A 14,084-nucleotide genomic window follows, 5' to 3' on the forward strand; every position below is an offset into this window, starting at 1 on the left:
GACCTCCAAGCTGAAGGAGCTGCAGGGGTTTACAACTCCATAGGAAGAACAACAATATCAACCAACCAGACCCACTGGAGCTTCCAGGGACTAAAGCACCAACCGAAGAGCACACATGGAGAGACCCATGGCTCCAGCTGCATATGTAGCAGAGGATGGCCTTGTCTAGCATCAGTGGAAGGGGAGACCCTTGGTCCTATGAAGGCTTGATGTCCCAGTATACAGGAATGCTAGGGCGGTGAGGTGGGAGTGGGTGGGTGGGTGGGTGGCATGTCAGTTTACCTCTGTTCCTGGGAAATGCTGGTGAATGTTGTCATTTGTGGAACCGCTATATTGACAACACATTGTATCTGAATGTGAGATACAATGTGAGATTATTGTGTCTAATGTCACATTGTGAGATTAGGCCTATAACTCTGTACCCAACAGAAACAGTTCACTCATTCAGTGCATGTTTTAGAGCTGCATGCATGCCAGGCTAATAGCAGAGCCCATGTACACCAGCTCCTGGAGAGACAAGAATGAATGAATGAATGAATGAATGAATGAATGAATGAATGAATGAAGAGCATGCATAGGAGCCTGGTGTGAGAGTTCGGGGTGTACAGGCCAAGGAACCCAGTGAGGACCACGTGAGAGGAGTGAAAGGTGGTAAAGCTGGAGGTGAGGAAGCCAGGACACAGGGGCCCAGGCAGACAGTTTAAGGCCTTGTCTGAGCTATCTGGAGGACTGAGAAAACCCCGTATGGCTGTGTTGTAGATAAAGGAGTGATGTTTGGCTTTCAAGAGGATAATTCTAGATTTATTCTCCCTTTCATTATCACTTCCCGACTTGATGGACACAGGGTGTTTTCTCCTCTTGTTCTGTTACTGCCCGGGAACAACTTCTTCCTCTCCTATTTTAAGTTAGGCGTTAGGAGAAATTAAAGCTCTTCACACAAGTTACTGCTCCTTCTTTCCCTGCCATACCATGGACAATGATTTTTATTTATCTTGTGCTCCCGTGGTGGTGCTCTACACGGGCCTTACTCACGCTCACCTTCTGTGCCCTGAGATTCTGCAGTACTGCTTGGGGACACCCTAGCCCAGCGCCAGTTCACAAGAGCCTTGGCTCCCGGTGCCCTGGCAGCATGAACCTACCCTGTAGTGCCTCCCAACTCTCTCTATCTGAGAATATGATTCACAGCTCTATCCTTTCATGCTGTTTGATGTATGTGTAAGACATGGTTGTAGATTTGTTTTAAAGATTTACCATAAGAAAATCGAAGGTGCTTGCCACCAATCCACATGATTTGAGTTCGACAGTGCTGTTTCCTGTTCCATGGGATCATGGGACGAAATGAAACCAAGTCCTCTCACCTCCATATATGCACAAACATGCACCTGTGTGCACATACATATAACATATAAAAGTCATAGTGAAATTATCCTATATCATATCCTCATTTTCTTCATATGAGAAAAAATGTTATATTTGCAAAACCAATGTTGCCCTGGTGCCAAGGGAAGGAGATCAAGCCTTTACAATAATCAATGAATTCTTTTAGTTACTAAACATGGACACAAAGTTTCTTGAATACCTGGAGAATAAAAAATGTATATAAAAACTTACTAGGAGACTCCAAATGCATTTGTTTCTGTGAAAGAATAAAAGAAATCCTGAAACCTGGCCAGGTTACAGCAGGAAGGTGGGTGCGAGAGGAGGCAGGGGGTCCCCGGAGATCACTCAACACCTTATTGGATGGACAGCCCAGTGGAACCTGGGAACCCTGACTAAAATAGTAAAGTGTAGAATGACAGGAGGGAACATCGACCTCCAGCCTCTACTCACATAGACATCTGCACAGGCATGCACACAGTCACACTTTCTCACACACAACATACACACACACACACACACAGTCTCTCATGTACACTCATACTCATACACATACACACACAGTCTCTCACATACACTCATACGCATATACATATATTCATACGCATATACATACACACACATACTCTCAAATACACTCATATACATACATACACATACTCTCAAATACACTCATGCACGTACACATACACACTCTCACATATACCCATACACATATACACACACAACCACTCACACACACTCATCCACACACATAGACTCAAAACTCCTCACACATATACACCACACATGCCATACAAATGTGCTCTCTCTCACACACACAGCATACATACACTCTCTCATACACATGCACAAGTCATACAATGCTTTCTCGCTGACACTTACACACGCTTCTAAATTCTAGTCATAAAAATGTCCAAGAATTTGGAGATTGAAATTGGAAATGATCTCAGGAGAATAAACTATATGTGACACACTTAAATATGGTCAGTGCCATTTGGTGTGCCATCTGTACAGAGCATGAGGTGCTACAAATTAACTATAGAGAAGGAGTAAACAATTGATTTAGGTAGTAAGTGGCTATAATGTAGCCAGTGGATTTATACTTACTTGCAATATAACCCTCAGCTGTGGCCAAGACAACATGAGGCTTTGTAATAGAAACGGGAAGAAAAACTCCAAACTATATCATTTCTTCATAAACCATATTAAAATCTTCTCGTTCACATGGTATTCATACCTGTGGTTGGTATGATTTTTTTCCCCTCCAGATATGTTCACAGGTGTTCTCTGCGTCGATGGAGAACTCCTGAAAACTGCTTAAAGGTTGTTCAAAGGTTCTACCAACTGCTTATGGGATGTTTCCAAACCCAAAATCACTGCGCCCTGATTTGGCTGAGGAGACAGGAGGGCTGGGAAGCCATCTTTGTTTCCTTAGCTACTTTTGTGAGCACGTTTGTGTTTGCTGGGTACATTTTCATGATGAAGGGATGAAGTCTCCAAGAGTGAAAGATCTGCACTAGGCCCACTTGAAAGACCTCTGTGTAAGACTGGGAAGGAAAAAGAGAACATCCCCCAAAGTACTACACAAAGAGAAAAATGAAGAAACAAACAACAGCCAGCATTCCTTTGCCTCTCTTATCTATGTCTATGTGAAGTAGAAAAATAAATAAAAGAAAGAAGGTGTCAGGTACACAAGAAATAAATCAGTAGCACTTTTTTGAATTGTAAAAGTTATTATTATTATTATTATTATTATTATTATTATTATTATTAATCTTTTATTACAATCCTGTTGCCATCCCCTTCCCAATCTGTCATCTGACTGTTCCCAATCCTCTTCCCCATTCCCCATCTCCAAGGGGACAATCCCTATCCCTCACCCCTATCCCACCAGACCTCCCCACTCCCTGAGGCAAATATGTCCACAAGAGGTTTCCTGTTTATTCCTAAGGCCACATTTGCCAATTACATTTGAGTTCAATATATGTCACTGAGCCACCTGGAACATCTTGAAATACTACAGTACACGTATGGAAGAACTGTAATAGTAATCTCCCAGTATTTCCCAATAATTTCAAAGGTTTACACAGTAGTCCCAATTGAGAGGTGAAAAGGAAGAAAGAATTTCCAAAGTAATGATAATTTCATTCAGCATGTCAGGGCAAGATCGAAATTCTTTCTTTATGTATCTATTACAGTTGCTGTTTCTAAATGTCTAAGTCACTAGCATATGAAGACTTAAAAAAAAGTACAAAAATCATGAAGAAAAGTAGGAGTGTAGCTAATGAAAGTATTTTTTTTGTAGTTTTCCAAAGTTTACAATGTTTTTAAACTCTTGAAGTTTGTGGCTAGTCCTTATTTCTTTTTACTTTTTGTTCTATATTCATCTTTATTCCTAATTTTGTATTTATTACCTTGGGTTCCTAACAGGACTACCAGTACCTATCATCAGCCTCAAGTACTGCAAAAAGTATGAATTTTCCTGTTGAATCCATAACTTCAGTGATGAGGGGAAGTGTGTAGGAATATTTAAAAGGAAAACAGACTCATATGTCCTCACCACAGCATTAATGGCCAGGAGTCTGAGGAGTAAAGAGGCTGGAGAACATGAGAAAGAACCTAGCTGACTCAAAGACTGGAAACCCTCGCCATCCAGCTACAGGGAAGGTTGAGAGAAAGGGGGAGGCAAAACGAAACCCAGTCTTAGGGTTTCATTGCTGGGAAGAGACACCATGACCAAAGCAACTCTTATAAAAGGCAAACATTTAATTGGGGCTGTCTTACAGTTGTCATGATAGGAAGTGTTGGCAGCATGAAGGCACACATGGTGCTGGAGGAGCCAAGAGTTCAGCATCTTAATCAGCAAGCAGTAGAGGGGAGTGTGATTTCACCCTGAGCAGAGCTTGAACATAGGAGAGCCTGTAGCCCACCTACACAGTGACACACTTCCTCTAAGGCTACACTTTCTCCAATAAGGCCACACCTCCTAATAGTGCCATTTCCTTTGGGCTAAGCATTCAAACACATGAGTCTGAATCTATGGGGGCCAAACCTATTTAACCCCCAACCCTCGTGATCTCCAAATGTGAAAGAAGGAAGGTCTATGTAATTGCCTCATAAAGGCTTATCACTCTGTGGCTGAGGATTATTAGAGCATCTAAGCTTCCCCGATTCTGTGGCCTGCTTCTACACTAAAGTATTCCCTTTTGTAGTAAAGGCATCTATTTCTACCACTGTTCATATGTCTCTGATTCAAGTCTCTGTTCCTGGCTACAAGAACCTAGAAACCTCAGTGTTATCCCCACAGACTCTGACCTATGATCTCTATATAGACTTTTCCTTATATCCTCCAACTCTGAGGAAGAGTTTATAGATCAAAATAGTTAGGCAAGAGAAACTTTCAGAGTATCAGATGACTTTGTAATAACTTCTGGAGCCAGAATGTCTGACATCCCCTAGAGATATCCAATGGTGCACACCAACCCTTACACACACACACACACACACACACACACACACACACACACACACACACGCGCGCACTCGAATGAAAGCACATGAAAGAGAGCATGCAAATTCCATTTTATTTTGTAAGTTTTAGAACAGAAAGAGTTTGGGAATTGTTACGTCCCCTCATTTAAGTAGAAAAACATTGACCTTCTATGAAGTCACCCAGTCTTAATACCTCAACTTATCTGAAGAAAGAAAAAAAAAGAGATAATTCTAATTTGTTTCTTGACTGCCTCCTAGAATCAGTTATTCTTTCTTCATGCTCTATGATTCTTTCCAGTTAGGTATATTTAACACTCATTCTTTGAAAGAGACTAATATTGCTGAGTACAGGCTTTAACATGAATGAGATCCACCTGATTGCTTCTGTCTTACACTCCAACTAAGATCTCAGGCAAGGGAATTACAGAGTGTGGCGTTAATAGGTGGAAGACAGAGGGAGAGTGAGAAGACAGTAGTAGAGGTTATTTCAGCACTTGGATGCTGTACAGGAGAGCTGTCCAGATGTCCTTGCTCATTTGTGGGAGGCTTATAGGCAGGAAGTTGTGAAGAAGTATCTGAGGAGGGCAACGCCAATGATAAAGGATATGAACAAGGCTACGACCACTAAGGATTACATGTGCTCAAAACTAAATGTGACACTCATAAGAATCGAGTTATATATGTAATTGCATAAAATCCACCCCCAGGTGCTAATAATACAAGTATGCCTTTTCTCTGTATGAGTAAATGAAGGAGAGAAGTTGACTATCTTCATGAAATAGCCATCTGGAATAACCTTCACATTTCTAGGATCATCCCTGTATTCAACAGGGAAAATTTCCCATTTAATTTCATGAAATGTGAACTCATTTTAACACTTAGAAGTATAAATGGAAACCCACAGTTATATTTGCATGGATTACATTTTATTTCCTTCTAAGTCCCCTGGAAATGGCTTGGAGGATAAAGGAAATGTTCCTGTAGTGGAGGAAAAGCCAACAGTTGAAATCATGTAATTTCTATTCAAACTCCTCACCAGTGCTTGTTAATTCATAAGAAAATCTATCTCCTTTGTATTTCCCATTTTCCATTTTGATTTTTCTAAAACTCAAAACTCTCCATCATGATTTGGACAGTCTCCTCAAAGCGACAACGGTCCCTCACCATTTCAGTTATCATAGGACTAGGTCTTGCTTGTTCTGCAAAGACCATTGTGACTAGAGATATGGTTCTGGGGATGGAGACATTGGCAAGTAATGTGGAGCTTTAAAAAGATGGAGCCAGGGATTGGGGCAGATAGCGCAGTAAAAGGTTGCTGTGGGAGCTAGAGTTTGGGGCCCGGAACCCATGTGAGAAGCTGGAAATGGTGGCCTGAACTCATGCAGATTCCTGGAGCTTTCTGCCCAAATTACCTGAACCTAGTTAGTGAGCCCTGGTTCCAGGGAGAGACACAGTCCAAAGAAGCAGAGAAGGTGAGGTGAATGTCTCCTGAGGAATGACACCTAAAGTTGACCTCTAGCCTCCAGATGTACATGCCCACACACTCATGAGCATATACAAATATTTGTACATACATAACTGCACACACATACATAAACCGTCACCACTAACAAATTCAATAGGGCCTAGTGGAAAACCCTTAGGTTGTAAGGGCCATGGGACATAATTCTCAGCTGACGCCTTGAGTTCTTATGAGGCAATTGTGAGCAGAGAACCAAGCCTAACCTTTCCCGGCCCATCTGTTCCTACTTCCCAAAGGAAATACTTGTTTGTTCTATAATCTTTCTCCACCATTGCTATACAAGCTATTCAGCAAAGGCTTGGCCTTGTTACGGGGTCTGCTGTATGCCATTAAGACTTTGAACCTATAACTATAAGCTAAGTAATGCTCTAGCTTTTCTTGAGTACTGTGTGCCAGGTATTTCCTTATAGTGATGCTAACCTGGTGGTTTTGGTTGACTGTGGTCTGACTTCAGCCTGGATACTACATGACCATACTATGGGCAAATGATTACCAGATACATGTATTATTTTGGGTCATCTTTCCAAAATTACATTCAGTTGTCATAGTCTACAAGGTAATGGGACCTGCCTCCTCTGGGGGCTTTCTATTAACTTTTTCCCCAGAAGAAAATATAAATAAAGAAGTAGTGGTTGGTGGTTTTTAAAGAACTGTAGCCCTCAAGCAGTCAGTAGAAAAGCCAGCCTTTATTGGGGAATGGTAAGAAAGTGCAAGACAAATGATGTCAAAACCTGAGGAACTGTGAGCACACTTTGGTACTGTACCTGTCTCTGAAAGCATAGGTCCTCTGTGATGCATCTCATGCATCTCACACACACTGGGAAAGCTTAATAAATGCCACGTTGTGTGAATGAGGACAAGAAAGAAATGCTTGGAAACAGTAATACCAATACATAGCTCATCCAACGTGGAGAAGAGGAAATGAGCTTATATTTTAAATAATGGCTGTTGGGTGAGGAAGAATACACAATATCCATTCCTCTTGGCAAGCTCAAAATCCAATGTAACAGTTTTTACTTCAGAAGTATTCAAATATACATATTCACTATTATATAAAGTTGGGTAAAACAGCCATATACTTACTGCCTAGGCAACCTATCTACATAGCATGAGTCGAGTTAATTTGTGAGGACTCCAAATTAGTGAAGGATCGTAGGAGGATTTTTAAGGTCAGTTTTTATGTCTATTAGGAATGTTGTCATCCATGTGTCACCTTATGGTGATTAAAGCTACCAAAGGTTATATAAATCAAAAGACACGGGAAAAATAGGTTAAACTACTCTTAACAGATGACATATATAAGACCAACTTTATTAAGAAGTATTTTAAACATAGATTGCATCATAGTGCCATTTGGGAAAATATTCAACTTCCTTTGCAATCGGAGAGAATCTATATGTTCATCTATCTGGTTTGAAATATAACGTTTAGAAATTAAAATCAAAATTCCTATTGAAGTTTAACATACACACATACTATAACTATCTATACATGTATAGATAGACAGTTAGATAGATGGATATAGATATAGATTATATAGGTATAGAGATATATAGATACACACACACACACACACACACACACACACACACACACATAACTGGTGACCAAACACACCCTTAACAGACATGTGTTAGTATGTTCATCCACATACATGGGAGTGTTGGTGGTAGTATATCTCAGAATGTGCCAGACTGTAGAAAACTCAAATGAGCATTCCCAGTAGGATGCCGTATCCAGTACTGCACATTTCAAAAACATTAGTGAAATTAAAATAGTGATTACAACCTCAAGAAGAATGAAGGACAAATTTCACTAATTACATTGAGTTGAAGGAGGCAGACCCATAGGAATATATCATGTCATGTTCCTTTAGTGTACAGCTCAAAAGAGTCAAAATTAACATGACTTTTAATACTGTGTGACAACATCCCTGGGGAGCTGGGTGTTGCAGTTATGGTTGTGAATGGAGGGGTAGGTGATGTTAGGAAGTTAGTGTAGATGGGAGAGATGGGAGACATACAGCTGGCTGGAACACAGTGAGGACTTTTGTGTGTGTGTGTGTGTGTGTGTGTGATTCCCTTCATCTTTGCTTTTCAAAGCCTCACAGGTTTGCTCATTGCTTAAACAAAATTTTGCTTTGGGGAAGCCACATGTTCAGCCAATTTGAACCTCCCACTGACTGGCTGGCTCCCTGTGTCTTTGATCTGATTCTGTGGCCACACATGACTCACCAGGAGCGTTTAGGCTTACCTTGTACACACAGTATCTGGATTCTTTCTGACAGACATTAAAGTCATCTCCTTTTACAGGAGTTGGCTTCTCTAATTAAAACAAAGTGATTTCTTCCAAGGTCTCAACAGAAGTGAGCTCCAGAGGGTGGGTACTCAGTTATATAATGCCCCACCTCCTGCTCAGGACTCCACACCCTGTTAGCTAGTTTACAGATTGCTACTGACATCACAGACTCCCAATTTTTTATATCTGGCCACAGAATAAACAAAGTGCTTTCTGTTGCTTCCATACAGAAATGTTAAGATAAACTGATAGTTTTTATAATAAATTCTAAGAAAAGAAGTGCCCATAGAAATAAAATTTACAAACCAAATTGATCCTGCAGAGAGGAGGCTGTAATTCCAGAAGTTATTCCTCATCCTGTCAGGTTCAAACTGATTCTGATCCACCAATGTTTTGTTCAAAAGCTATTCCAACTTAGGAAGGGATACAATATAGCTTCCTTTTCTGTCAGCTCCATTTTAACCTTTTGTTTTATGAAGAAAGTTCACAGATTCAAGTCACATTCTCAAATGAGAACAAATCTATACATAAGTGGGGCAAAGAATAGAGATACTATATCTTTTCTCTGAGTAACGTTATAAATTGACCTAGCAACTATTGTAAAAAGATTTATTTTTATTTAGTTCAGTACTCCACAGACACACCGGAAGAGGGCACCGGATTCCATTACAGTTGTTTGGGAGCTGCCGTGTGGTTGCTGGGAATTGAACTCAGGACCTCTGGAAGAGCATTCTGTTTTCTTGACTTCTGAGTGGTCTCTCCAACCCCGACCTAACAACTTTTAAACATGGACTCCACAGCCTTTCTATGTTCTAGCTGAAAGAAGGCTCAAATGTGGCTATGGTTTCCCAAAGCATTGAACAGGTAGGCTGCATATATAAGTCAGCCACAAACACGGGTTAGAACACACACACACACACACACACACACACACACACACACACACACACACACGCCTGTGCTCCTGTGCACAGAGGAGAAGAAAATTTGAAGAGGATAAATATGTGAATGAGCAATTAACTCTTTGGTGGGCAACATCAACTCTTTTGTATTTAAATTTCCAAGTAGTATTCTTTGGTCTACTCCAGTGTAGCTGTTAATCACATAATTAAAACGCAAGAATACATATCTTTTTCTGGAGTACAACCTTGTCTATCTCAGGAGTTATCACAGCTGCTTCTAAGTGATTCCTCGGTGATACTCATTGTAGCTTGAGTTTTATGATAGTCCTGTCTTGCTATAACGTAAATCACAAATTTATGTTAAGTTTAGCTTATGGGTAATAATTTCATGAGAGCAGATGTAAGGTATTGTACAAGGATGAAATAACCCGGCAACTAAACTAAGGGAAGATTTAGAGTTGAGCAAGGAATAAAGGAAAAGGTATGTTAGCCACTGAGGACTTAGAAGAGCCCAGCTACTGAACCACACTAGCCATGGGGGAATTAGAAGAGCCCAGCTGTTGAACCATAAGGCAGGTTTAAAATGAGCTACGTGTGTGTCTTTCATCGGCAGATCCAAGGGAACCAGGGCAGTGGCTAGTAGCGCTGTCCACTGTCCACTCCAGCTCAAAGCAGGCACTACATATACACACTACATATACTGACTTGGACTTTGCCATAAGTTAACAGAACATTAAGCTTTCCATCCCCCATTTAATTAACTTAAAACAGGGGGGTGTGCCATTGTATAACTCTGTTCACACTGACAGCCAGGAGAGATTGAGAGGTGATGTGGGCAGACATGAAAAGAGGCTTCCAACGTATAGAGTTGTCCCTTGCTCAAATGAATTTTCACATGAACACAAGAAATCTGAATTAAATTGATTTTTTAAAAATTCGTTGGCTCAGGCACAAGTCTTCATTTAATTTTCAGCTTCTCCCGTTCCATTCCTGGATACTTCAAAGCCCGTTTCAGATGATCTAGGAAACACCTGCTCCCGTATGCACGACAGGGTTGGGGATGCTGGCTGTGTTAACATTCTGTATTGTCTCTAGTGCACTGAAAACCATTCCCCACCACATCTATGACTCGAGTACTGGCTGCTTACTTTTGTTGTTTAGCCTGCTGCCACTGCTGAAGTCTGAACTCCTCACTCTGATGCTCTTCACCTGGGGGAAAATGGAATTATCTAATAATAGTTTTATACTCAAGACTCCCAGACAGAAGGGGAGTCCATAATAGAAGATTTCCATTTCCTTAAGAGTTGAATTGCCTGCTACTTCTGATACCATTTGGGATTTTCAATCCCAGTACTGAGCAGTAGACAGCAGAATCAGCTCACATTCCTTCATCTATGGACTGAGATATAGAAATGTACACTGATCTTTCCAGGATCTGTGTGGGTCAAAGATCCCACATGAGAAGCTTTGTAGTCCTGATGAGTGTCTGGTCATAACACCTGTCACATCTCTGTCACAGTACCACAGCCTTCACAAATGTGTTTCCACCATGATTTGGGGAGCAAAATAAAATTAATGTTGTCAGAAGCTATTTAGAAGAGGCCAAGACACGCCAGAGAGTTTTCTGGAGATGACCCATCATCTTGCGTGGCCTGAAATGGGTAAGTTCTGAGATGTACAGTGGCCAGAGGCTTCAACCCAGGATCACTTCTTGCTGCTGATATGCCTTTCCGGTCATTGTTACATAACGTAATGATTCCTGAACATCAGACAACACTACTGGGCAAATTTCCTGCAGATCAGCCTGAAGATGATCTGCAGGTAGCAACATTTTACAGATGAACTGATGGTTTCACAGTTCCTGAGAATGGTTTTATAGGACTCTTAAATTGATACATGTAATCCAGCCCCCTATGGAACAAAGCCACGAATAGGGCTCTGTAAACCTTCACACATGCCGGGGGCCAACTGCACCAGGATAAGAAAGCAGGCTTGAAACAAACTTGTGATTAGTGGAAAACATTCATTCTAAGCCAGGTCCAAGAATGAAGCCACCGATGTGCACTATGATAAAGCAACTGAGTAAGCTTACTCTTTGAGGTGACTCGGCAAATACTTACAGGGCTGCAGGATGTGTGCAAGGTGCTGGACACTGAACCTCCCATTCACAGCCTGCACTGAAACACACCCAAACATGCATTTGAGATGAAGGAGGTCTGCCTATGCTAGAGAACAAGAAGTACTGGCTCACTGATCATAACCACCCTTGACTTTAATATGCTAAAGATACTGTGCATGTTTTTTTACCCAGTTCCTGTTTCCAGCAAGCCTATGGATTGCATACTACTATTTACAAGGTTACCCATGGGAGAGATTAGACAAGGTACTATATTGTAGGGACAGTTTGCAAACACAGGTCTGTCTACAGAGGTGAAAGGAATCAAATACTGACCAACTCCACGTCTGAGAGGAGATCATGTAAGACTATTGAAGAATAGGAGCTTAGGGAGTTGTAGAGTCTTCAAGAGGGTCCAAGCTGCAAGTATTCAGTTCTTTGGGTTGAAGAAGAAGGCTTCATGCTTACTGTAAAACCTTTGGGAGAATTTGAACTCATTACATCGTGTGTGTGTGTGTGTGTGTGTGTGTGTGTGTGTGTGTGTGTGTGCCCACACGCGCGCGCGCACGTGAATATAAATATGTAGCTGTCAGGATCCTCTAGATCTTATATTTACTCTGTTCCTTCTTCTCTGATGGGAGACACACTTCTTCCCACAGTGAACCTTCCCTCTGTGGGTCACTGGGTGGGAACTTTTCAAGCATAACTCATTGCATTTCGAATGGTGAGGAGTGATTGGTCCTAATTTACATATTGGAACCAATTACTCACAGTCGGGAATCTAATTCCACTGTTTATCTTTGTTGCTAGTGGTGATGACTTAGAATTTCCTAGAGATAGAGCAGACTGAGACTTCTGCCTAAGGTTCTTGTCACCATATGGGAGCAGACTGAGACTTCTGCCTAGGTTCTTGTCACCATATGGGAGAAATTTCAGAGATTAGGCCACTCAAGAACTGGGTGGCTTTTGCAGAGGGATAGAACAAACACACTTATGAGGTGAGTGCAGGTTTGCCAAGAGACAGACAGACAGACAGAGAGAGACAGACAGACAGACAGAGAGACAGAGAGAGAGAGACAGAGGGAGAGACAGAGGGAGAGAGGGAGACAGAGAGAGGGAGAGAGAGAGGTGGGATTTTGGACCGTATGTTTTATGGATAAACCTAATAGAATTAAAGCAGGAAAATGTCTAGGAACTCCAAGAATTGGTCAGAATTTTCTCCAGAATATTCTTTATTCCCTTGTCTTTGTGTGGGGTTTCAGGATCTTATAGCATCAGATGCATGACAGAAATAGAAAATCTGCAAGGCTGGTGATGTGGAGATGCCATTATCATTAAGCAAAGGACAGTTAGAAACTGTCTTCATGGGCCACATTGGTCTCGGTTCATTTTAGCTTAGAACTTGTTTACCGTCTGAACAGCCAGATGGTCCTCCTGAACCACGTCTCTGTGTGGCATAGGCTGCTACCCTTGTGCAGGGAGACAATTTCCTACAAGTAGCAAGTCTACCTCTGCTTTATACAACCCACTGTGTGCAGGAGTGGGAAGAACATAACTCAAAGTTCTTTTTTTCTTTTGGGGTTTCTCGAAATACGGGTTCTCAGCTACTTGGACAATACTCACACAGTAGACCCTGTGCCCGCTCTGTGTTGTGTCTGGGTCACACACCAATGCATATACATACATATGCATGTGCATCATATACACATACACATATATTACAAGGATTGGTTTATCTTCTCCAGAGGACAGCTTTTATATAATAGATCTATTTAATGGATGTTTTGGTATATTTCTTTCAGCATTCCAGTTTTAGGTTTAAGTCAGCCATTGGAATTGTAGCAGGATACATAAAGAAATACCCCTTTCCTATCTGAAGCTATTGAAGTTTAGAAGGTGAGTTCAACCAGTCATCTTATAAAAGGAAGACCATGACCTTCAAGTATCAGCCACCTTGACCTCTCTCATCTTTCTCCCACACCGCTCCCCTCAGCAGAGGGGATGGTCAGGGCAGTGGGTTCAAGATAGAACCACAGAGGCAAAGTGTACCTAGCCTTCTCCTTGGCAGTTCCCAGAGACAGGGCCGCCTGAATAGACTCAGCTCTCCAGGAAGAGGAAGACAGGGTGGTCAGAGCTGAAACTGACATGTTCTCTTTATAGGCACAGGAGGCCTAGGCAAAGGAAATCCTCCAGGTTGGGAGATACAAAGGTTTTTGTCTCCTTTATAACATTAACTCCTATCCCTGCATATTAGTCATTTGTGTTTTGTTTTCCATGAGGAATTTTAAATGAATTACCGACTCAAGTAGTACTCCTGAACTTAATTATTTAGAATTCGTTATCTCTCATTTCTCAAATCTAGTTGAGTAATCTC

Source organism: Micromys minutus (genome assembly GCF_963924665.1).
Source record: "Micromys minutus genome assembly, chromosome: 23".
Lineage (NCBI taxonomy): Eukaryota > Metazoa > Chordata > Mammalia > Rodentia > Muridae > Micromys > Micromys minutus.